Source organism: Pan paniscus, chromosome 1 (assembly GCF_029289425.2).
Source record: "Pan paniscus chromosome 1, NHGRI_mPanPan1-v2.0_pri, whole genome shotgun sequence".
In the NCBI taxonomy this organism is placed as follows: Eukaryota; Metazoa; Chordata; class Mammalia; order Primates; family Hominidae; genus Pan; species Pan paniscus.
Window position 1 is genome coordinate 36,726,544 of NC_073249.2, and position 24,562 is coordinate 36,751,105.

Below are 24,562 nucleotides of genomic sequence, written 5' to 3' on the forward strand. Positions count from 1 at the left end.
CAAAAAGGGTACATAGTATATGATTCTAATTCATAGAGACAGAAAACAAGATATAACTTATAGTGACAGAAAACTCATCATTGATTGCACACCAGGATGGAATGAGAAAGTACAAGGAAACTTTTTGGGATAATGGAAATGTTCTGTGTTTTGATTGTGGTGATGGTTATATGAGTATATAAATTTGTCAAAATTCCTCCAATAGTATACTTAAAATGGATGCATTTTTGCATATAAACTATACATCAATAAAGTTGGTTTCTATAACTATGGAAAATCCCACTGCTGTAACATAACTACTCTTAAATTTTGTTCATTTTTCTTTGAGTCTTTTTTTATTTGCTCATTTTTACATAGATGACATTGGAATGCACGTACTGACTACGGATGTTCGCTTTTCTCACTTTACATCATAAAAATTTTTCATGCTGCTATATTAATCTTCATAACCATAATTTTTAAATGACTATATAATCCTTTGGGAATTTAAAATGTAATATATACAGACAGTTAAAAAATAGTCAAAAGTACCAAATAATACACAGCGAAAGTAATTCTTCTCCCAGCTCCGGCCTTTAAGACCCTTTACTTGCTGGCTCACGCCTGTAAGCCCAGAACTTTGGGAGGCTGAGGTGGGTGGATCGCTTGAGCCTGGGAGTTCAAGACCAGCCTGGCCAACATGGTGAAACCTCTTCTCTACAAAAAAATACAAAAACTAGCTGGGCGAGGTGGCGTGTACCTGTAATCCCAGTACCTAGGAGGCTGAGGTGGAAGGATTGCTTGAGCCAGGAAGTCGAAGCTGCAGTGATCCGTGTTCATGCCCCTGCACTCCACCCTGGGTAACAGAGTGAGATCCTGTCTCAAAACAAACAAAAAAAGACCCTTTGTTTAGAAGCAGTGGCTATTCCAGGTTCTAAGATATACAACCAGCAATATTCTGTGCACATAAAGACTATACATGAAGACCGTTTCCTCTTCTTTCAGGCACAAATGAGGTAATACTAGATACAGTTGGCCCTCTGTATCTGAGAATTCCACATCTGTGGATTCAACCAACTGTGAATTGATAATATTTTTAAAACCCAATATAATAATAAATAATACAAATAAAAAACAACATAGTATAACAACCACTACATAGCATTTACACTGTATTGGGTATTATAAGTAATCTAGAGATGATTTAAAGTATACGGAGGATGTGCATAGGTTATATACAAATAGTATATACCATTTTATATAAGGGACTGGAGCACTTTCAGATTTTGGTATTTTTGCGTTGTTCCTGAACCAATCTCATGTGGATAGGGAGGGACGACAGTATTTGCTTTCTCATGTAATACATCCTGGACACTGTCTCATGTTCACACATTGAGACGGGCCCTATACTTTTTAACTACTGCCTAATACTCTATGGCATGGATGTTCTATAATTTATTGAACCAATAATTGGTAAACACTTAGGGTTTTCCCAGTTCTTTTTCTATTATACATGCCACAAGACGTAATGTTGAAGTTTTGAATCAGCTACCAAGTTACAATAGATGCTACTTTCTAAAGGAAGTGCGAGGCTGTATACAAAATTTACTACAAAAGAAATTTAAGACCGGTTACCTGACTGGTGAAACCTCTCAGTTACACTGAAGATATAAAAGAGTGGAGACAGGAGAAGATTACAAAAGGATTTGTGAGGACTTCCTCCTTTCCCTGAAGTCAAGAAAGGGGAATCCAACAGGTAGCTCAAGAAATGTCCTTGTTGCTCCTCCTGATCTGGAGGCCAGCTGCCAAGGTCATGGTGTGTGAACCCACCCACTTGATCTGTTTTTGAGGCCAAACCCCAACAAGGTCTAGTACCAGCTGTCCTCAGAACACTGCCACTTGCTCAGAGAGAACCAGCCCTTCTAGCATCATTGGGAGCAAAGCAAAAACTCTCAAAGTCAGGTCATTGCCCATGAGGACAATATCCAACAGGTGCTTCTTGAACTTCAATGTGCATTGAAAGCACCTGGAGATCTTGCTAAATTGCAGCTCCTGGACCAGGAGAATCGGGAACTGAAGATTCTGCATTTCAATCAAGCTTCCAGGTGATGCCAATGCTGCTGGTCTACAGAGCAAACTTGGAATGTAGAGGACTTACAAATGCACCCCAAATAATACATTCCAAAGCCAAAGTCACTTTATAAAAACATTCTTCTGAGTTATCTCATTCATTCAGAATAATTGAGGTAGGGAAGATATTCTGAAAATTTGAAGAAGTAAATTATTTAAAAATTGTAAAACACAGTGCCTTTATTTTATTTTTTTTTGAAGGCTATGTATTTTCATTGCATGGAGTGAGAGAGGTTGACAAGAAGGGGGTTCTGTGAATCTACCTCAATAAAGAGAAAAGCATTATTTGAAATTTCTAGGTCTGTTTTTTTACTAAACTCAAGACCCTTGAAACAACTTGAAAATGCCTAATTCTCTCCCATAGGCTAAAGTGCTGATTTTTCATGCTAATAACAGCCATTTTTAGGGTGTTTTTTTTTTAAAGCTCTCCTTTATTGTGTTGTCATGTATACATTGAATAAATGAGCAAACAGTTGAGTTCCTTTGCTTATAAATTAGTTCCCTCATAAATGGCACAAAAGTAAGCTTTGGTTCCATCACTAAGTTGTTACAAAGTCCGTGCACTGTCCAGATGAATGACACTTTTCTAAGACCTGAGCCAGCCTGGCACCAGTTTCCTTCCCATGCCCCACATGCCCAAGAATTAGCCAGGGCTGGGGGAGTGTGTTCTCCTGAACAAGGCTGAGCAATCATTTTCGCTGCCCCTGCAAAGACAGCTGGTAAGAGCCTGCTTATTATCACCTCCCCCTGCCTGTGCGGGGGTGCGGGTGGGTGAGGAGGGTTGGCAGGGAAGTGAAGAGGCTGCTTCTGGAGCCTGCTAGGTAAATTACTGTGTGGTTTCTCCCTGAGTCATCAGGGCAGGGATGAGGCTGGAGGAGCGGGGTTTTCCTACCAGTATTTGTGTTTTCTTTAGGTGTGAGAGGACACAAATGGCTCTGGCAACCAGGCCCACAAATGGCTCTGGCAACCAGGCCCACAGCTGCTGCCTCATTTTCATGATGATTTACACGGCTGAGGCTTGGACGCTCAAGGGTAGGCATTTTTCTAAGGTGTTTAGGCAGACTCATCCTTTATGCATATATATGCAAGTAAGGAGTTGTTGGGGGTGAAGAAGGATCGGGGAACTCTGTTTTTGGCTGTTTCCTCATTTCTGCATTTCCACCAGCGGTGCCAGCTGCTGATGTCATCCTAGCTGTGAAGTTGCAGCATCGAACCAGAGCCTACCTTACGAAGAGCTTTCTGTGGGGCTCTTGGAGTTAGAGAGGAAGGACGTGAAGAGAACTAGTGAGCACAGCCCTGGCTTTTGAGGAACTGACAGGCAGGAGCAGAAGCAAATACAGATCCTGAGAACCCTCATGAAGGAGCTTCTGTGCAAATGGGTGTAGAGGGCACAAGGGTGGTGACCACGTAGAAAACTTGGGTGCTATGGCCTGGGGAAAAGCAGAGATGAATTCACTGTGGCCTCTAGGTCTCAATTTCCTCCTGGTACAGTGAGACTAATAATACCTGCCTTGCTCAGTTGCTTTGAGGATTAAATAAGATCATGAATGTAAAATGCCTAGAACAGTGTCTGGCTCTAAGTGGTATCTGTCATAACATCAATTATTATTGATAAGATGAAACCATGGAGCAACCAAGATCCTGTCTTGCATATCCTACTTCTTTGCTGTCTTTTCCTTTGTGAGAAAAGCCTGCCTTGAGCTCCCTTACTCCTTCCAACCTTGGGTTCTCTTTGGGATCTGCAATATCAACAAATGGCTGGACAGACTGCAAGGTGCCATCTGTGGCCCCCAAACAGGACAGGCCAAGGTGTGACTGAGTAGCTCACTTGAGGGTAAAACCTGGGACTTCAGCCTCAGGGACAGCATAACTTCCCACTCTGCAACCAGCAGGTTGTAATGAGTTGGGAAATTGGGGCTCCACGGTAGAGTAGAAAGAGCGCAGAACCAAACTGCTTTCAAATCTCGGCTCTGTCACCAGATGTATGACTTTGAGCAAGTTGTTTAACCTCTTTGTGCCTCGGTTTCTTGATCTGTTAAATGGGGATGATAATATTACCCACCTCATAGGGATGTTGTGTGAATCAAAAGTGTTAACACATACAGTTGTCTCTCAGTATCTTCAGGGGATTGGTTTCTTCGGGTAAAGAGAACCCAAATACTGGCAGGAAAACCTCGCTCCTCCAACCTCATCCCTGCGCTGATGACTCAGGGAGAAACCACACAGTAATTTACCTAGCAGTCTTCATGGACATCAAAATCCAAAGACGCTCAAGTCCCTGACATAAAATGGCTTAGTATTTACATTAACTTATGCACATCCTCCTGTATACTTTAAATCAACTCCGGATTACTTATAATTCCTAATACAATGTAAATGCTATGTAAATAGTTGTTATACTTTATTGTTTAGGGAATAATGACAAGAAAAAAATGTAGATATTCAGTACAGATGTTTGGTTTTTAAAAAATATTTTCTATCCACTGTTGGTTGAACCCACAGACATGGAGGACTGAATGTATGAAGTACTTGGAACTGTACCTGGCCCAGAGTAAACCCAAGACAAATGATCAAATTTGGCTTTTGATCATTTTTGATTGGGGGGTGGCTAGGGTGTGAAGGGTGTGTGGCCAGAGGACTGAGGACAGCAGGGTGGGCAGGCAGAGACCTCCACTTGCCATGGTTTATGCGTCTTTAAGGAAGGAAAGGACAAAGATGGTGGCTGGGATGGAGAACGACGCGCTTGTGCAAAGTCAAACAAACCTCCCAAGGACTCTCACTAATATCCTAGGAGCTTCCACAGGATCTCAGGGCTCTGCCCAGGCCACCATCGCCTCATCCTGCAGAGGGAGGATGGCTTGCGTCTGCGTGACCCTTCTGTGAACCAGGCCTGCCAGCTGCAGCCTGTGCCGCCCAGCCCTGCTGGCCTGCTCCTCCTCGGGTACATTGGTGCATGAACCTTGCCCTGGGGATGTCTGACGTCTCTATCATTATTTTTCCTTCCTTCCATTTCTGCTTTGCTTTAAAAAACTTGCTGAATGATATGTATTAATATTTGATAAGCCATCTTAGGTTATTCCTGGAATAGGCAGAGAAGAAAGAAATAAACCACCTAGTTCCTAGAGATTTTAACTTTCTTAAAGTTTTTATAGCAGTGGTTTTCAAATTCATTTTTTTCAGAGGATCCCCCTTTTAAAAAATAAAATCTTTTCTAGAAACCCTAACATATGTAAACAGCCTGATCAGGTTAAAGCAGGGAAAAGGACCTCAGCACCCACTTGCTGCTCACCCCCCGGCCACTCCCTGCCTGCCTTGCCTACCCCCTTGTCCCCCAAGGTGTCTGTACCAAGTCCTGTCTCTGAGGGGCACTGTTTGTAAACCATGAGTCCTTTCCATGGAAATCACACTGCAATGTTTGGTATGTCATTTTGGTGCAAAAATAAGGAAGTGAGATGGTTTCCTATGACCTTTTGGACAATTTCCTAATTATTGCTGCTAAACAGCAATATCTATACCTGCTACATCTATGTCTGCTATATAGACATAAACTGCTAAAGAATGAATATTAGTTAACCTCTAACAGGAAATAACAAAATGAACAAAAACAAAAGTCCTGTTTACCTTTCTATTACAGAAGATAATCATTTGTGAGTTTAAGTAACAATTGAGCTTTAATTATCACTGACAGAATGAAAACAAATAACAGCTAGATGCAGATCTTCAAAGTGAAATACAAACAAAATACAATTCAAAAGTAGTTTAGAAACCGAGTTTTAACTAATAATTAACACAACCTCTACATCAGCTACCCCCAGTCTCCCCCAATACAGGGAATTCTCCATTCCTCAAATTGTCTCTACTTTCCCATCCTTTCACGTTTAACCCTCTTCTCAAATCTCAGCTCCTTCGTGAAGCCTCGTGTGATCTACCTAGTCAAAGCCCAGTGGCACTTTATTAAATACAGTCTTCTCTATCTTAGGGTGTGGGCTTAGTCCCCTCAGTGAGGGGGCTGACGTGGCATCTGGGCCACTTTCACACAGTGGTCAGCCCCGCCGAGCACAGTGGACACCCAACCACTGCTCCTTCCATTCTCTCTCTCATTCTCCCTGGTACTCAAGACGGTGCTGCTTCTGAAAGGGTTAAACTTTATATGACTGTGTTGGTAGAAAGACAAATACATTAAATTCTCTTTCAACATCAAGTTCATTTTTTCTGATTTTAAAAGAAATTAAAATATTTACATAGGCCCCTAAAAGCAAGATAGGCCCTTGGTGATGCTACTGTGCACGTATATAAAGCTGCCACTTTACTAGCTATGTGGACTTGGGCAATTTACTTAACCACTCTGGGCTTTAGTTTTCTCATTTGTAAAATGGGGATAATGATAGCACCCAATTCGCAGAATTAAATGTCAGCTATGACTTGCCTGCACTGCAAAGTTAAAAATAGGGAAACACAAAGGATAATATCTTCTTGATTTCTTTTTATGCTCTGATCCAATATCAAATCTAGCTTTTCAACTTATTTTTGGCAAACATAAACTTCCTATTTCAAAGGAAAAGCACTAGAAAGAACAAATGAAACCAAACCAAAAGCTCTTCCGAGACATCCAAGGACTCTTGCCAAACAGCAACTTGATGAGTTCACAGTAAATGAATCAGAGACATATGGTTTAGATTCCCCACTCAAAGTCCTCAGGGGGAAACAGGAAGGCCGAGGACTCCAGAGAGCAGCTGGCCGTGTCAGCCCCACTCTGCCAGCTGAGCAAGAGATTACGATGCCCTGGAGCCCCTCAGGCATCTCCCGGATGATCCTTTCCCCTGGGCTCAACTCACGTTTCTCATTTGACTCTGTCTTCCCCCAGAAGGAAGATGTCACCCAGGAACCCTAACTGGAAACCGGACAGTTACCAGGGCACCCAAAACCCAATATTTGGTTATTACTTCATCCTTGACCTTCATTCCATTCATTCCCAGCTGCAGACAGTAGGATTTCTAAGGAAGAGTTAAGAGGGTAGAGGTGGTGGACTGTCTCTCTGTGATTGTTGTTTTCCAGGAACTCAGCTTGTTGCCAGGGAGATGTCACACACTAGAATGTTCCCACTGACCAGCAAGGGAACTCTAGAATGACTCATGTGAGGACCTGCCCCAGGAAAGGGAGGGTTATGGCCTAAAACCACACCACCCCCCTCATTGTATCAAACTCCATCCTTTTCAATGACAACTTCAGCCCCTCCCCTTCCCCCACCAGGAAGCCTTCCTAGATGAACCAGAAGCACTGTCTACCCCAAGCCACCCTCACACCTCCAACACTTCATTTGCATATGTGGTTAGCTTTTTAATGATATCAGAGCAATCTGTGAACAGCTTCAGCAGGGGGCCCTCTGGCAGAATTGAATAAATTGGATGGTTAAAGACCTGATTGAGGCCAGGTTTGTTGGCTCACTCCTGCAATCCCAGCGCTTTGGGAGTCCTAGGAGGGAGGATTGATTGAGCACAGGAGTTTGAGATCAGCTCCAGGCAACATGATGAGATCCCCATCTCTAAAATATAAAATAAAAATTAGCCAGGTGTGGTGGCAGGCACCTGTAGTCCCAACTACTCAGAAGACTGAGGTGGGAGGATCGCTTGAACCCCAGAGTTCGAGCCTGCTATGAGCCATGATTGTGCCACTGCACTCCAGCCTGGGCAACAGAGTGAGACCCTGTCTCAAAAATTAAAAATATATATATATGACTGAGAGCCAGCTTGGTAAAGCCTTCAGAGCCAATGTGCCCGGCAGTCCGTCAACACACATGGAATGATTGCGCACTGGGGAACTGCAGTGCAAGACAGAGATGTGGAAGAAAGACTTGACTCTCAGAGATAGAAAAGTCAGGAAAGACACAAATAAAAACCCCAAAGAACTCCCAGACACAGACCTCTACAAACTGACTTGTTAACCTTTTGGGCCCGATCACAGCAGAAGCAAGGGCTCCACACCACACGAACCTGGGTCAAGGCTAAGGTGCCGGGGCCGGCTTCTTCTCCTCTGCTCAAGCAGGCTTTATATGGAGCACACTCTCTCCAGGACACAAAACAAGAACCATGCCCCTTCCACCCTGGCCCCCCTTACCCTCTCAGAAGGGGCTCCCTGGCCTAGCAGAGAGCAAAAGGCTACAGGTCTCACCACTGAAAGCTGGGCACCACCCGCCCCAAAGCAGAGAAGTGGAGGAGAGGACACTAGGTAGCTGCGCTAGCAGGGTTGTGCATGAAGCCAGCACCTGAGAGAAGACAGGAGGGAGGCAGAATTGAAGCCAGAGGCCGTGGTTTTTGGTGGTCACTATGGCCCACTCTAATTACTATGCACCAGGCGCGAGTCTGTGCTGGGTGCTCCTGAACATACAGATGTGCAAGACACGGCCCTTGGGGATGGGATGTCCTATAGGAGAAGTTAGCCAAAAACGCAAGGCTGCCTGCATTGAATGCCAAATGATGGCCACACACCGTAAGTGTCAGAGGAAAAGAAATAATATTTACTGAGTACTTACTATGTGTTAAAGCACCTGTAAATGGTTTAGATGTATTTAATTTTTCCAACAGCCCATGAAGGGATTACAGGTATTATTTCCACTTTATGGATGAGAAAATTGAGGCTCAAAGAGTCTTAAAACACTTGCTTGGTGTCACACAATTTTTCATGGTAGATTCAGATTTTCAACTCAAAATTCTACCTCTCCAAGTGCGCGCGCGCGGACCCACGCACATGCATGGTTTTCTTGATGGGAGAGGATTTTGGGAAAGAGAGGTGACACCAGGCACGGGACTCTGGCTCCTACGCATAACTTATTTTTGACACATAGAGGGAACTTCGACGGCTACGTTTTCAAGCAGAGGGATGTCTTCTAACGAAGAGTTCATTTTTGATGTTTAGTTGTGCAGTCGTTAAGTCTGCGAGTTGCGATCCTGCTTCAGTTGTGCTGTGGGAGCGCAGTGGCCCAGGACTGGCTGGCCCGGCTGGGGAGGAGCCCAGGGAAAGAGGAAGGGAGGGCAGGGGAGGGGAGAAGCAGCTGTCCCCGGGCTGCCTGGGAGTCACTGGGGAGTCCTAGCCCGCCCTTGGGCCTAGGGCTCCCTGATGCGGCCTTCACTCTTCGCAGGGCCAGGGGGCGAGGAAGGAGGAGGGAGGAAAGAGGGAAGTTGGGGAGTGGGAGAGCGTCCTCCGCGACCGCTTGGGTCCTCCGCGGGGCAGCCTCGGGGAGGGTGGCTGCAGGGCCCGGAGTCGCCTGGATCGCAGCGCCATCTCGTGGCTGCTGGCAGGTCTGCCTTGGGCCCTCTTGGCGCACATAGGAAACAGGAGCTCTTCCCATCAGTGACAGGTGCCCGCAGGCCCGCAGTGAGTCCCAGGGGGCTTTCTCCTGCGTCAGGGAGCCAGGAGGGGAAGGGGGCATGGGTGCTGGGACCAGATTTCCCTGGCTCTGTGCTCCTGGGTAAGGACTGATTGTCAAGAGTGGGCTTCCAGTTCTACCCCAGGCCCTGAGGGCCTTGTCCTTTTGCTGGGAGCCCCCACCGTTCTCCCCTACTCCCTCCTGTCTTCTCAAACGATAGCATAATGGAAGAAATCATCCTTAGAGTATGCAGGCCAGAACCCTGCCCCGTTGCGTAAGAGCTGTTGTCCCCGCGTCTCTCTGAGCCTCAACGGTCTTATCTGTTAAAGGGCATAATAACACCAGGAGAAGAATATATTGTAAAGCCTCTAGCACAGTGCCTTCAAGTAGTAGGAACTTAATCCATCCTTGAAGGCGACATGATTGTCAGTGGTTACAACAGGTCTCAATGTTGCGGAAGCTCATGCTTAGCAGATGGTAGGTGCCCTGGGAATATTGCAAACTAGTAGCGATGTCTTCTTAGCTCCAGCCCGAGAATGGGACAGTCCTAGTGCTAGATGTTTGCCTAGTTTCATAGATGATAACAATCCAGCTGGTCTTGCAAACCTAGTAAGAATAGCTGTCTATTCTACCCATCAGCCCAGGAGAATGCTCCAGTGTCACCAGTGACTCCTGCTCCCACATCTGCCTACAGGAAGCCCTCTTGGAACAAAAGCGTCTCACTTCTGGGAGGCATCAAGGTAGTGAGGGGAGAGGGCAGTGGTGTGGGTTACACAGACCTGGGGCTCCCTTACCAGGTGAGGACCTGGAGCAGGCCACTAACCTCTCCAAACCCCATGTTTGTCATCTGTAAATCAGGGATGTTATTATACTTCCCACCTCTTTAGGCTTGTATGGAATTGAATGAGATTATTAATGTAAAACACTTAGCACGGTGGTTTTAGTGTGCATCAGCATCACCTGAGGATTTATTAAAATATGAGTTGCTGGGCCCCACCTCAAGTTTCTCAAGCAGTAGGACCATGGTGTGGCTCAATAATTTATTTGCACTTCTAATTTGCATCTCGGGGGATGTTGGTGCAATCTGTCCAGGAACCAGGCTTTGAGAAGGACTAATCTGGCACATACTAGATCTGCAATGAATTTTTTTTATTATACTTTAAGTTTTAGGGTACATGTGCACAACGTGCAGGTTTGTTACATATGTATACATGTGCCATGTTGGTTTGCTGCACCCAGTAACTCATCATTTAACATTAGGTATATCTCCAAATGCTATCCCTCCCCCCTCCCCCCACCCCACAATAGGCCCCAGTGTGTGATGTTCCCCTTCCTGTGTCCACGTGTTCTCATTGTTCAATTCCCACCTATGAGTGAGAACATGTGGTGTTTGGTTTTTTGTCCTTGCGATAGTTTGCTGAGAATGATGGTTTCCAGCTTCATCCATGTCCCTACAAAGGACATGAACTCATCATTTTTTTATGGCTGCATAGTATTCCATGGTGTATATGTGCCACATTTTCTTAATCCAGTCTGTTATTGTTGGACATTTGGGTTGGTTCCAAGTCTTTGCTACTGCGAATAGTGCCGCAATAAACATACGTGTGCATGTGTCTTTATAGCAGCATGATTTATAATCCTTTGGGTATATACCCAGTAATGGGATGGCTGGGTCAAATGGTATTTCTAGTTCTAGATCCCTGAGGAATTGCCACACTGACTTCCACAATGGTTGAACTAGTTTACAGTCCCACCAACAGTGTAAGTGTTCCTATTTCTCCACATCCTCTCCAGCACCTGTTGTTTCCTGACTTTTTAATGATCGCCATTCTAACTGGTGTGAGATGGTATCTCACTGTGGTTTGATTTGCATTTCTCTGATGGCCAGTGATGATGAGCATTTTTTCATGTGTCTGTTGGCTGCATAAATGTCTTCTTTTGAGAAGTGTCTATTCATATCCTTCACCCACTTTTTGATGGGGTTGTTTTTTTCTTGTAAATTTGTGTGAGTTCGTTGTGGATTCTGGATATTCGCCCTTTGTCAGATGAGTAGATTGCAAAAATTTTCTCCCATTCTGTAGGTTGCCTGTTCACTCTGATGGTCGTTTCTTTTGCTGTGCAGAAGCTCTTTAGTTTAATTAGATCCCATTTGTCAATTTTGGCTTTTGTTGCTATTGCTTTTGGTGTTTTAGACATGAAGTCTTTGCCCACGCCTATGTCCTGAATGGTATTGCCTAGGTTTTCTTCTAGGGTTTTTACGGTTTTAGGTCTAACATTTAAGTCTTTAATCCATCTTGAATTAATTTTTGTATAAGGTGTAAGGAAGGGATCCAGTTTCAGCTTTCTATATATGGCTAGCCAGTTTTGCCAGCATCATTTGTTAAATAGGGAATCGTTTCCCCGTTTCTTGTTTTTGTCAGGTTTGTCAAAGATCAGATGGTTGTAGATATGCAGCATTATTTCTGAGGGCTCTGTTCTGTTCCATTGATCTATATCTCTGTTTTGGTACCAGTACCATGCTGTTTTGGTTACTGTAGCCTGGTAGTATAGTTTGAAGTCAGGTAGCATGATGTCTCCAGCTTTGTTCTTTTGGCTTAGGATTGACTTGGCAATGCGGGCTTTTTTTTGTTTCCATATGAACTTTAAAGTAGTTTTTTCCAATTCTGCGAAGAAAGTCATTGGTAGCTTGATGGGGATGGTATTGAATCTATAAATTACCTTGGGCAGTATGGCCATTTTCATGATATTGATTCTTCCTACTGATGAGCATGGAATGTTCTTCCATTTGTTTGTATCCTTTTTTATTTCATTGAGGAGTGGTTTGTAGTTCTCCTTAAAGAGGTCCTTCACATCCCTTGTAAGTTGGATTCCTAGGTATTTTATTCTCTTTGAAGCAGTTGTGAATGGGAATTCACTCATGATTTGGCTCTCTGTTTGTCTGTTTTTGGTGTATAAGAATGCTTGTGATTTTTGCACATTGATTTTGTATCCTGAGACTTTGCTGAAGTTGCCTATCAGATTAAGGAGATTTTGGGCTGAGACAATGGGGTTTTCCAGATATACAATCATGTCATCTGCAAACAGGGACAATTTGACTTCCTCTTTTCCTCATTGAATACCCTTTATTTCCTTCTCCTGCCTGATTGCCCTGGCCAGAACTTCCAACACTATGTTGAATAGGAGTGGTGAGAGAGGGCATCCCTGTCTTGTGCCAGTTTTCAAAGGGAATCATTCCAGTTTTTGCCCATTCAGTATGATATTGGCTGTGGGTCTGTCATAGATAGCTCTTATTGTTTTGAGATACGTCCCATCAATACCTAATTTATTGAGAGTTTTTAGCATGAAGGGTTGTTGAATTTTGTCAAAGGCCTTTTCTGCATCTATTGAGATACTCATATGGTTTTTGTCATTGGTTCTGTTTATATGCTGGATTATGTTTATTGATTTGCATATGTTGAAGCAGCCTTGCATCCCAGGGATGAAGCCCACTTGATCATGGTGGATAAGCTTTTTGATGTGTTGCTGGATTCGGTTTGCCAGTGTTTTACTGAGGATTTTTGCATCGATGTTCATCAGGGATATTGGTCTAAAATTCTCTTTTGTTGTTGTGTCTCTGCCAGGCTTTGGTATCAGGATGATGCTGGCCTCATAAAATGAGTTAGGGAGGATTCCCTCTTTTTCTATTGATTGGAATAGTTTCAGAAGGAATGGTACCAGCTCCTCCTTGTACCTCTGGTAGAATTCGGCTGTGAATCCATCTGGTCCTGGACTTTTTTTGGTTGGTAAGCTATTAATTATTGCCTCAATTTCAGAGTCTGTTATTGGTCTATTCAGAGATTCAAGTTCTTCCTGGTTTAGTCTTGGGAGGGTGTATGTGTTGAGGAATTTATCCATTTCTTCTAGATTTTCTAGTTTATTTGCGTAGAGGTGTTCATAGTATTCTCTGATGGTAGTTTGTATTTCTGTGAGATCGGTGGTGATATCCCCTTCATCATTTTTTATTGAGTCTATTTGATTCTTCTCTCTTTTCTTCTTCATTAATCTTGCTAGCAGTCTATCAATTTTGTTGATCTTTTCAAAAAACCAGCTCCTGGATTCATTGATTTTTTGAAGGGTTTTTTTGTGTCTCTATTTCCTTCAGTTCTGCTCTGATCTTAGTTATTTTTTGCCTTCTGCTAGCTTTTGAATGTGTTTGCTGTTGCTTCTCTAGTTATTTTAATTGTGATGTTAGGATGTCAATTTTAGATCTTTCCTGCTTTCTCTTGTGGGCATTTAGTGCTATAAATTTCCCTCTACACACTGCTTTGAATGTGTCCCAGAGATTCTGGTATGCTGTGTCTTTGTTCTCATTGGTTTCAAAGAACATCTTTATTTCTTCCTTCATTTCATTATGTACCCAGTAGTCATTCAGGAGCAGGTTGTTCAGTTTCCATGTAGTTGAGCGGTTTTGAGTGAGTTTCTTAATCCTGAGTTCTAGTTTGATTCCACTGTGGTCTGAGAGACAATTTGTTATAATTTCTGTTCTTTTACATTTGCTGAGGAGTGCTTTACTTCCAACTATGTGGTCAATTCTGGAATAAGTGTGGTGTGTTGCTGAGAAGAATGTATATTCTGTTGATTTGGGGTGGAGAGTTCTGTAGATGTCTATTAGGTCTGCTTGGTGCAGAGCTGAGTTCAATTCCTGGATATCCTTGTTAACTTTCTGTCTCGTTGATCTGTCTAATGTTGACAGTGGGGTGTTAAAGTCTCCCATTATTATTGTGTGGGAGTCTAAGTCTAAGTCTCTTTGTAGGTCACTCACGACTTGCTTTATGAATCTGGGTGCTCCTGTATTGGGTGCATATATATTTAGGATAGTTAGCTCTTCTTGTTGAATTGATCCCTTTACCATTATGTAATGGCCTTCTTTGTCTCTTTTGATCTTTGTTGGTTTAAAGTCTGTTTTATCAGAGACTAGGATTGCAACACCTGCCTTTTTTTGTTTTCCATTTGCTTGGTAGATCTTCCTCCATCCCCTTATTTTGAGCCTATGTGTGTCTCTGCACGTGAGATGGGTGCAGCATCTGAATACAGCATTCCTGAATACAGCACACTGATGGGTCTTGACTCTTTATCCAATTTGCCAGTCTGTGTCTTTTAATTGGAGCATTTAGCCCATTTACATTTAAGGTTAATATTGGTATGTGTGAATTTGATCCTGTCATTATGATGGTAGCTGGCTATTTTGCTCGTTAGTTGATGCAGTTTCTTCCTAGCCTCGATGGTCTTTACAATTTGGCATGTTTTTGCAGTGGCTGGTACTGGTTGTTCCTTTCCATGTTTAATGCTTCCTTCAGGAGCTCTTTTAGGGCAGGCCTGGCGGTGACAATCTCTCAGCATTTGCTTGTCTGTAAAGTGTTTTATTTCTCCTTCACTTATGAAGCTTAATTTGGCTGGATATGAAATTCTGGGGTGAAAATTCTTTTCTTTAAGGATGTTGAATAGTGGCCCCCACTCTCTTCTGGCTTGTAGAGTTTCTGCCAAGAGATTAGCTATTAGTCTGATGGGCTTCCCTTTGTGGGTAACCCGACCTTTCTCTCTGGCTGCCCTTAACATTTTTTCCTCTATTTCAACTTTGGTGAATCTGACAATTATGTGTCTTGGAGTTGCTCTTCTTGAGGAGTATCTTTGTGGCGTTCTCTGTATTTCCTGAATTTGAATGTTGGCCTGCCTTGCTAGATTGGGGAAGTTCTCCTGTATAATATCCTGCAGAGTGTTTTCCAACTTGGTTCCATTCTCCCCATCACTTTCAGGTATGCCAATCAGACGTACATTTGGTCTTTTCATATAGTCCCATATTTCTTGGACACTTTGTTTATTTCTTTTTATTCTTTTTTCTCTAAACTTCTCTTCTCACTTCATTTCATTCATTTGATCTTCCATCACTGATACCCTTTCTTCCAGTTGATCGAATCGGCTACTGAGGCTTGTGCATTCATCATGTAGTTCTCGTGCCATGGTTTTCAGCTCCATCAGGTCCTTTAAGGACTTCTCTGCATTGGTTATTCTAGTTAGCCATTCGTCTAATTTTTTTTCAAGGTTTTTGACTTCTTTGCATTGGGTTCGAACTTATTCCTTTAGCTCAGAGTAGTTTGATCGTCTGAAGCCTTCTCTCAACTCATCAAAGTCATTCTCTGTCCAGCTTTGTTCCGTTGCTGGTGAGGAGCTGCATTCCTTTGGAGGAGGAAAGGCACTCTGATTTTTAGAGTTTCTAGTTTTTCTGCTCTGTTTTTTCCCCATCTTTGTGGTTTTATCTACCTTTGGTCTTTGATGATGGTGACGTACAGATGGGGTTTTGGTGTCGATGTCCTTTCTGTTTGTTAGTTTTCCTTCTAACAGTCAAGACCCTCAGCTTCAGGTCTGTTGGAGTTTGCTGGAGGTCCACTCCAGACCCTGTTTGCCTGGGTATCAGCAGCGGAGGCTGCAGAACAGTGGATATTGGTGAACAGCAAATGTTGCTGCCTGATCGTTCCTCTGGAAGTTTTGTCTCAGAGGAGTACCCGACCGTGTGAGGTGTCAGTCTGCCCCTACTGGGGGGTGCCTCCCAGTTAGGCTGTTCGGGGATCAGGGACCCACTTGAGGAGGCAGTCTGTCCGTTCTCAAACCTCCAGCTGTGTGCTGGGAGAACCACTACTCTCTTCAAAGCTGTCAGACAGGGACATTTAAGTCTGCAGAGGATTCTGCTGCCTTTTGTTTGGCAATGCCCTGCCCCCAGAGGTGGAGTCTACAGAGGCAGGCAGGCATGCCTCCTTCAGCTGCAGTGGGCTCCGCCCAGTTCGAGCTTCCCAGCTGCTTTGTTTACCTACTCAAGCCTCAGCAATGGCGGGAGCCCCTCCCCCAGCCTCACTGCCGCCTTGCAGTTTGATCTCAGACTGCTGTGCTAGCAGTGAGCGAGGCTCCGTGGGCATAGGACACTCCAAGCCAGGTGAGGGATATAATCTGGTGTGCCATTTGCTAAGACCGTTGGAAAAGTGCAGTATTAGGGTGGGAGTGACCCGATTTTCCAGGTGCCATCTGTCACCCCTTTTCTTGACTAGGAAAGGGAATTCCCTGACCCCTTGCGCTTCCCAGGTGAGGCAATGCCTCGCCCTGCTTCAGCTCACACTCGGTGTGCTGCACCCACTGTCCTGCACCCACTTTCCGACACTCCCCAGTGAGATGAACCCAGTACCTCAGTTGGAAATGCAGAAATCACCCGTCTTCCGCCTCAATCACGCTGGGAGCTGTAGACTGGAGCTGTTCCTATTCGGCCATCTTGGCTCCATCTCCAATGAATTTTTATTGTCATTCCCCACCCACCCACTTACAAATCAAAAGGGAAAATGAGGATATATGGGGAAATACAACCCAAATCCAGTCAAGTAAAACTATGAAACCCCACATCTAGCTAGACATAAGAACAGTTCAATTTAACAAATGTTAGTTGAATACCTTTTTCTATTTCTTCCATATATTTTGTTGGGTAGGGATTCACTCAAATGCCCCATCTCTTTCAATGCTCATAACAATCTTGTGAAGTATATCATGATCTCCATTAAGAGGTGAGTGACTTGCTTACAGGCACAAAGCTCTGGAAGGCAGAGCACAGCCTCAGTTGGAATTTGCTGACCCGGCTGCGCCCTTTGGAGTGCGTCTCAGACACCTCGGCATGCTCGTGGAGGCTGGCTGGGCTGATGTCAATCTGTCTCAGGAGCTGTCTTCTAAGGGTTTCCGTCTTGACTGACTTTCCTGGCCAAGCTCACTCCCAGCTCACACTGCTTTCGGGTCAAGTGTGGACTGGTTTATCCTTGCCAGGCTCACTCGCTCTCTCTTCTCATCCACTGTACTTTCAGAACATGGCTCCCAGCAGAAGGATGAGGCCATCAGGGCCTAGGGTAGAATAGAGGCTCACCTTATCCAGGCCCTCTAGGTCTTATCAGTCCCTATCCAGGCCCTCCAGGTCTCAGGAATAGTCCTTATCCAAGCCCTCTAGGTCTCAGGAATAGTCCCCTTCTCCCCCATCCTGGACACCTGAGAGGCCTCAGTAGCAAGCCACCTGGAGACATGGGAGGAGCTGCCATCCTTCCCTACTCAGTGCCTCCTTTGCCTCTCCTAAGTGGGGTGAAGGAAGGGAAGTGCACTAAACCTGGGTGGGCTCTGGGACGCCAGGATTTTCTCTTCCAGTTTCCTCCTCCAGAACCCAGATGGTTTGGGTTTTTATGTTTGGTGGAACGAACATGGCCTTAAGAGCAAAACGACCTGATTTGAACCAATGCCAGGTCTCTGCTACCAGAATACTTTGTGGTCATTAGGAAGTCTCTTAACTTCTTTGTCTTGGTTTCCTCATCAGCAAAAATAGGCACAGGAGGACTCGCCTTTCAAAACTACTGTTTGGTTTGTGTGACATCTGCGTGTTAAAGTTGCTGGCACCTAATGAGCAGTGTCTTAGTCCATGCAGGCTGCTATAATGAAGTACCATAGAGTGGGTGGCTTACACACAATCGAAATTTATTCCTCACTATTCTAGAGGCTGGGAAGCCCACAGTCAAGGTGCTGACAGATTCAGTGTTGGGTGAGGCCTGCCTTCTGCCTGTGTCCTCGCATGGTAGAAAGGGTGACAGGTCCCTCTTGGGCCTCTTTTATAAGGACACTAATTCCATTCAAGAGTGCTCCACCATAATCACCTCCCAATGGCCTATGATTGGGAGGTAATCACCTCGATAAAGCCCCATCTCCTAGTACCATCATGTTGGGGTTAGGATCTCAACATCTGAGTTTTTTGGGAGGGGTGGGGGGCACAAACATTCAGACCAGAACAAACACCAAATAACTCTATTTTCCTTAATTTGGTATTTACTAAGCACCTACTGTGAGCCTGTCCATGGGGGTACACAGGTGAGTAAGCCAAAGCCCTTGCCTGCTGGGAGCTTCCACCCCATACCCTTGGCCTGTGTGGACGATGAGGCCGGCCTGCGACCAGATCTCACTGGGGTAGTTGGGTGTAGGAGGCAAGGCTGCTGGTCTGGGGATGGGCGCTCAGGGTGTGAACTCCGCAGCCAGGGTGACTGAAGCTTGCTCTGTGCCTGCTGGGCTTGAATTGCAGCTAATGGTTTTCACAGCTTTGCCCTGGAGGCATGGAGAGCCCTGTGACTCACCGAAGCCTCCTCCACTCAGCAGCCTCTGCTCTGGCATCCTTTGTTGCATGTCCATTCTCCCATTCATTCACTCATTCACTTATTTATTCATTCATTCCACAAACATGTGTCAGGAACCCAAAGTGTGCTGGACTCTGGGGCCTGGAGTGTGGAACACAGACTTGACGGGGAGGCTGAGAGGGGATTATACCCCACCCATCCCACCTCTCCTCACCAGGCCATAAGAGGGGTTGGGGGTAGGGGAGTAGGAGCTTTTCTCCTAGTTCTCAAGGTTCACCTCATGGGGTCCAGGGAAGCCTGATGAAGGAGAAGTTTCTGAAGTTAATCGGGCTGGATGTGGCTCCTGAAGGGATACAGAATGAGGAAGGAGGAGCCATCATGCTGGGGGACCAAGAGAGGGGGGTACCACTGACACCTGGCTTGGAGGGGAAGGAAACCAATTTGGCTTCAGTGTAAGTGTTCCCTTGAATTTCTTTTCTTTTAGAAGATGAAAAAAGAGTGAAGAGGCACAGAGTGGGGAATTGGTGGATAAAAGTGAGCACAGAGAGAGGGCGAATGCTTCCAAGGCCCTGCTCCCTCGAGCCCTCATGCCCTGTGCCTCTGTCTCCTCCACCTCCCTCCATCTGCAGGCCATCCTCTACTCTCTCATCTCATCAATGTCTCCCCTACCCTCCAGACTATGTCTGAAGCTCCCAAGGAATAGCTGAAAAGTGCAGTGACCCCTAAACCTGCTCCCTCCTATCCCACTCCACCTCTGCATCCAGATTTTGCTTCGAAGTTCTGTCCCAAGACTTACAACCAGAAAAGAAGTCCTACTTAGAAAAACAAGTTGTCTTCATTAGAGGGTGGAAGGAGCAAACAGCCTCCTTCACGCTGAGTTGCGGGTTACTCTGCTAGTGAGCTTGTGAGCTGTTGTTAGTGGGTTGTCAATGCCAACTCCAAACCCCATTTAAATCCTGGGGAATAGGGAAATTGCTCTTAGAGGTCTCATTCAAGGTTAGCTGACAGATGGTGACAGTTCAGCGACTTGTCTAATGATACGCCATAAAGATTCGTTCTCTTCTCTTCCTTTTTGAATTTCATTAGGGAGGTCCCAGCCATTCTTAAGATCTTCCTTGTCATCTCTGTGGCCACAGACCAGCTTCTGACCTCTTCCCCAAGCACCAGAGCCTCATGGTGATTAGGAGCTTTGGAGCCAGGGGCCTGGGTTCTTACTTGCTGTGGGAACTTGGGCAAGTAGCTAACCTCTTAGAGCTGTAGTGTCCTCATCTGTAAGATGGGGATAACAATATCTACCCTTTGGGATGTTATGAGAATTAAATGAGATAATGCATGTGAAGGGCTTAGCATGGTGCCTGGTAGAGAGTAATCTCTTAATGTTTGTCAGCCAATACTAATGACAATAATAATATCTCCACTTGGATGACCTACAAGTACCTTAAACTCGGTATTTCTTCACTATAAACCAGCTTTCTGGCCTCCCTTTCTAGTTCCCTTTAAAGAAATCAGCATTCTTCCTACACGTCTTTGGGGACAAGCTCACCTGGATTCTACTTTGTGCCTTTCTTGTGACCTTTCTACCTATTCCTTTACGGCCATGTTCAGCCCTTCATTATGTCTTCCCTGGAGTCCCTGATGCCAGTCTCTCCATTCAATCCTCTCCACATAGCCATCAGATTTGACTTTTGGATTATGTCACTCTCCTCCTCAAGAACCTTCAGTGTCTCTCTAGTGTCCACTACCAAAGTAACCACATACTTCTTACACTTCTCTCCACAATATGCCCCGATATACCTGACCACCCACCTCCATGCCCTTCCCCTTGCCCAGATTTTCTCCCTGGAAGTTTACATAATTTTCTCCACCACCCTCTTGTTCTCCAGTATGTGCATCACCAGCAGGACAGACTTGCAGCACCTATTCTGAGTGAAAAAGAGAATCTTTTGGTGCTACCCTCAACCAACCTCATCCTTTCTCCACTTGGATTCTTCTCAACATTGACCCTCTTGAAAAGATCATAAAAACTCACTTTAAGGTGTATATGAGGAGTTTTGTCTCCCAGGAAGGTTTGCATTGTATCTCTAATGGTGGAGTCTCAGGCATTGACTTCCCAGGTGAAGGCAGGGTGATTTTGGGATGGGGGGGCCTTCCTGAAACCTCTGAAGAAACAGCACACCAGCACCTCTGCCAGCCAGCTGCATCCAGGATCAATGTTCCCCCTAGTTCTGGTTCACTCTTTTGAAGCTTTGCAAGTCCCAGAAGTGAATTCTTAGCCTTTCTTTGAGCTCTCTTTGGTCCAGGCACAGCTGTAGGAAAAATTGTACAGTGGCATGAAAAAAGTGAAGGGTTTAGTGTAGTAAATTCTGCAAATTTTCTTTAAAAAAACCCTGCATTTTAAAAAAGAAAAATACTATGTCCTATTGTAAGGTAAATGTATTTCTACATATGCATGTACACAAATGTACTTAAGGGATAATTCAGTTGAAAGTCGTTATAGATCTTTACCGTAAAAATCCTTGGTTTACCCAAATTAATGTTTCTCCTGAAAATGAGAATTCATGAATTACATTGGATTTGGGGGAACAACTGCTAATCTATAGGATGTGAGCATCTGGTAGGTGCCCAATATATTTTTTATACACCTGCATATAAAGTGCAAATACTCTGGGCTGGGCAACATGGTTTTCAGTTTTTGCACGTGTGCACACACGTGTGTGTGTATGTGGTAATACATTCTTATGCATTCTATCCAAATGGTATTCAGAAACAATACTGTGGCTTTATTTGATGCACTTGTATTTTTTTCCATTATGGTTGGTTTTGAATACACTCACAATTACTGTTTTCAAAGCAGTTCCCATTTCACCCTCTATAAATGTAGATTTATACAGTGGTGAAATTTATACAGTGGTGATTTCACAGTGATGAAAATTGACACTAAAGAGCTGTTTCAGCCCTGTTCATCTCACCTGCTGACTACAGGTGTACAGGAAGAGTGCTGATTTCCTCTGTGCCAGCCTGGACATGGCTGGTTACCCAGACTGGGCTTCCAAGGCAAACTGGTTCTAGTTTGTAAACTGTAAATGGAAATGGCTTTACTTCCTTACATATACACTTTCTAAATAAAGCCCTAAAAGGTGGAAAAAAAGAGAAAAAAGAAAAAAGTAAAGGGCATGAAACCAGCCAGAAACTGCAAAAAGTACTCATCCATGAGAGGAAGAGGACCTTGCTACCAGGCTGGTGGGGAAGCAGGAGATCCTAGAGACTGAGGGAGTCTGAAAAGTGGAACCCAGGGCAAAGGTTTGTGTGCGCCCATGTGCACACACACATGCACACACTCATGGATACAACAGGAGCTCTGACAGAAAGAGCTAGGAACACAGCTCTGGCATCTTATGTGTCTCAGTCCACAGCCTTGCCCAGGCCCAGCAGAGGCTCACTCTGCCCCTTCTTATTTGCCCCTTTGCCCATGATTCTCAGATGCCAGAATCCAGGCTCTATCCCCATGGCTCCCTGTGAAATGTCCTGGGCACCTCCTCAGGGTGCTGGGGAGACCACCATAGGAAAAGGCTTATCACAGGATAAGACTCAGGAGGCCTGGGTTCTCCCTCTGCTTCTGCCTCCATATCCAACTCAGATTCTTCTATTACAAAGAAACTCAAAGTTCTCCCAGATCTCTTCCAGCTCCAACAACAGATGATTATTTTAGAAGACAGTGAAATTCAGAGAATCAGTTTATCAGAATGTTTTGGCTGCAAATAACAAAGCACTTAGTATAAGAGAACTAAATGACGAGGGTTGATTCATCAGAGAAAACCCGCAGTTCAGAGGGAGGTGATTCCAGGGTCATTGTGGTGGCTCCGAGAGATCAAGGACCCAGGCTCCCTCTGCTTTCTTTAGGGCTGCTGCTGCCTTCCCTCATGGTGGCAAGATGGCTGCAGTGGCTCCAAGCTTTTCTTCTCATGTGGCGGCTTCTCAAGCAGGAAGAAAGGGGCCAGGGACACAATGAGTGAGGAAAGCCTTTCCCAGAAGCTTCCAGCATTTCCCCTCAGGTCTCTTTGGCTAGAGCTGGGTCACAGGCCTAACCTTAGACGTGTCGCTGAACAAGGGGATAGGACTGACCAGTCATGGTCCCTATACTTGGGCCAGGTAGAGATATGAAGAAATAAAAACTTGGGGTTCTATTAGCAATAAAGGGAAGGGGAGCAGCCACTGGGTGACCAACAGTGCCTGCCACAATCAGGGGGAACGCGTTCAGGAGCAAGAAACCAAGACTATCTGGTGGTTGTAACCAGGAAGGACATTTATTGGAAGAAATGTGTGGTGTGAGTCTGGAGGAAACAGCCCAGAAAAAAACCAGGAATCACAAAACATGCCTTTTAGCCGGAGTGGCCTGGTGTGGATTCCTCATCACGGCAGAAGAATTCTACTGCTTCTGGGCTATGTGTCACTTGTTCGAGATTGAAGTCTTGGCAGCAATATAGTATTGGCTCAGGCTGGGGTTCAGGCCTATGACCTGGATAGCTGAGTGCAGAGAGAAGGAAGACTTGGCCTTTTTAGTCTCCAAAATGGCCACCCACCAAGACTATATAATAGGAGATTTCCCTCCAATAGGAAAGAGGAGTTGGATGCTACTCGGCCAAAACAAAGCCAGATGGCCCAGCTAATATCCAGGAATTTGAAAAGCCCTTATTAAGCCTGTAGCCTGGGAAATGGGAAGGCAATGGCTGGACTTACTTATGGCCACCATGATTAATTACCAGGAAGCAAGTCACGACTATATGCTTCATATGATTTTGCAAGTTTTATTAACAGCTGGGTAAGTTTACTTTGATTATAATGTGAATATCTGTGTCCACCAACTTTGTAGTGTGGTTAGTTGTTCACAATTTTAAGAAATTGTAAGAATAGAGTTGTTAAAGAAAAAAAAAGACTTAGAAGGAACATTTAAAAAAATTACTTAGTCTCAGAGATCGCCAGCTGGATACATCACACCTGAGTGAAGCTGTGGAAAGGCTCCGAGACACCAGAGCTGGAAACAATGCCCTCAGCTCCCGAACATGCTTGCGAGTCCCTGGAAGATCTGAGGTTCCTTTTTAAGCAGAAAGATAAGTAATGCCTTTTCACCTCAAAGTAAGGCCATTAAGCTCCAGATCATCCTCAGTAAGGGACACCATCCTCTCAATATTCAAGAATCACCTTCTACAGGGGCCTCTAGACTGCCCATTGTGGGATATGACTGAGGCAAAATCCTGCTTCTGTCTTCTTTGGACCTGGTTCGATACCACTTTCAGCAACTCATGGAGCCAACTCAGCCTAGACAGTGAGAGGCTAAGACTCACAGAACCACCACCGCCCCTCTGTCAGCAGGAAACAGTTACAGAAGACTGACCTTCATCCACTTTCCATCAAAGATTTGGGGTCTTGGACTCTTAAGGCAGGGGTAAATGTTACAGTAGGTAGCTAGTCAGGTATGAGCACGGCAGGAGAGGGCTCCCCACCACACACACACCAGAAATGTTGGGCAACCATCAGGTGATGGCCAGGCGGTTGTTAACAGTTTGTTTAAAGTAATAATTAGTCACAGCTGGTGCCAGGGAAAGGTAGGCTCCTAATAGATAGAAAACACCTGAAACTGATCAGCAGCTTCCCAATAAGATCCTGGAAGTATGCCAACAAATAAACCCCCCCCCAAGTCAAGATGTTAAGCTGTGCACTTGGTTTCTCAAGTCGCCTGCTTGGCCCTCTTCCAAGTTGCATTTTCCTTCTTTCCTTTCCTTTTTTTCCTTACTGGCCTAAAGCTTTTAAAATAAACTTCCACTCCTGCTCTGAAAAAAAAAATTACTTAGTCAAAATTTATTTCAAGGACTGAAAACATTCAGACTAATCAAAATGGCACTACTGTAACTTTTTTTTC

General features: G+C 44.7%; 1 long non-coding RNA gene across 1 annotated transcript in view; it reads left to right on the forward strand.

Annotated features, from left to right (window-relative positions):
• The first annotated feature begins 7,213 nt into the window (after positions 1-7,213).
• Positions 7,214-24,562, forward strand: part of LOC129397215 (uncharacterized) — a 36,723-nt gene continuing 19,374 nt past the window's right edge. The window contains exons 1-2 of the long non-coding RNA XR_008624457.3: positions 7,214-8,595; positions 10,112-10,212. This is a non-coding gene — a long non-coding RNA (uncharacterized LOC129397215). The remainder of the gene's footprint in view (positions 8,596-10,111; positions 10,213-24,562) is intronic.